Source organism: Oratosquilla oratoria, chromosome 17, assembly GCF_046742065.1.
Source record: "Oratosquilla oratoria isolate Oo_2021 chromosome 17, ASM4674206v1, whole genome shotgun sequence".
Taxonomy (NCBI): domain Eukaryota; kingdom Metazoa; phylum Arthropoda; class Malacostraca; order Stomatopoda; family Squillidae; genus Oratosquilla; species Oratosquilla oratoria.
The window spans coordinates 14,847,165-14,848,086 of record NC_134793.1 but is presented as its reverse complement, the minus strand read 5'-3'; positions in this window follow the sequence as shown (position 1 = coordinate 14,848,086).

The following is a 922-nucleotide window of genomic DNA, read 5'->3' as shown; positions in this document are numbered from 1 at the left end:
TTGAGAAACGCTGCTTTGATGTGTAGAACCTGTATACCAACATTCCTTTTGAGTGCTCAATTCATATACACTGTTTTACTGCAGTAGAAATGCCAGTAAATCCTGTTCGATTTGGTCTTAGTGTGATCTCTTGTCGTCACAATTTTATTTGTAGTAGTGACGTCATTCTTCGATGCTGTTACAAGATTTCAAAACCAGCTGGTGTGGCAGCTGGTTGGGGACTAACGGTGGTATTTTTAAATAAAAAAAAATCCTTATATAAATCCTATATAAATCCTTGGAAGGGAAAGCTTTATATAAGGAATATTTTTTTAAGAATACCACCGTAAGATTCTTACGGTGGTCTTCTTAAAAGAAAAATATTTCCTTATATAAATCTTTCCCTTCCAAGGATTTATATAAGGAAAGATTTTTTTTAAGAATACCACCGTAACTTCCACTCAAATAAGACTTGTTACTTTTAATCTCTACTATCCTTCTCTTCCACTACTTACACACTCTTGGTGTTTCTTCTTTACCATCTGATTCAAGTTCTTCGGCGCCTTCTTGTCCCAAAGGATAGAACTATTGTATATCACACATGAAATATTCACTGTTTCGTTCATCTGCTTCTCTCTTTTTATGACGATACTTGTAGTAATAATAATAATAATGACGATAATAATTATGATAATAATGATAATAACAATCATAACAATGATAACAATGGTAATAATGATAATTATATACATACATATACCCTTACAAGGGAGGTAGACAAAAAACAATGATAATTATAATGGAAATAATGATAGTAATGCTAATAATGATAATGATGATAAGGATGGTAATGATGATAATGATGAATAGATAATGATAATAATGAACCCTCTATATACGAAGGTCTTTTTCCCCTTACAAGGGAACTTCCATTTATAAAGGA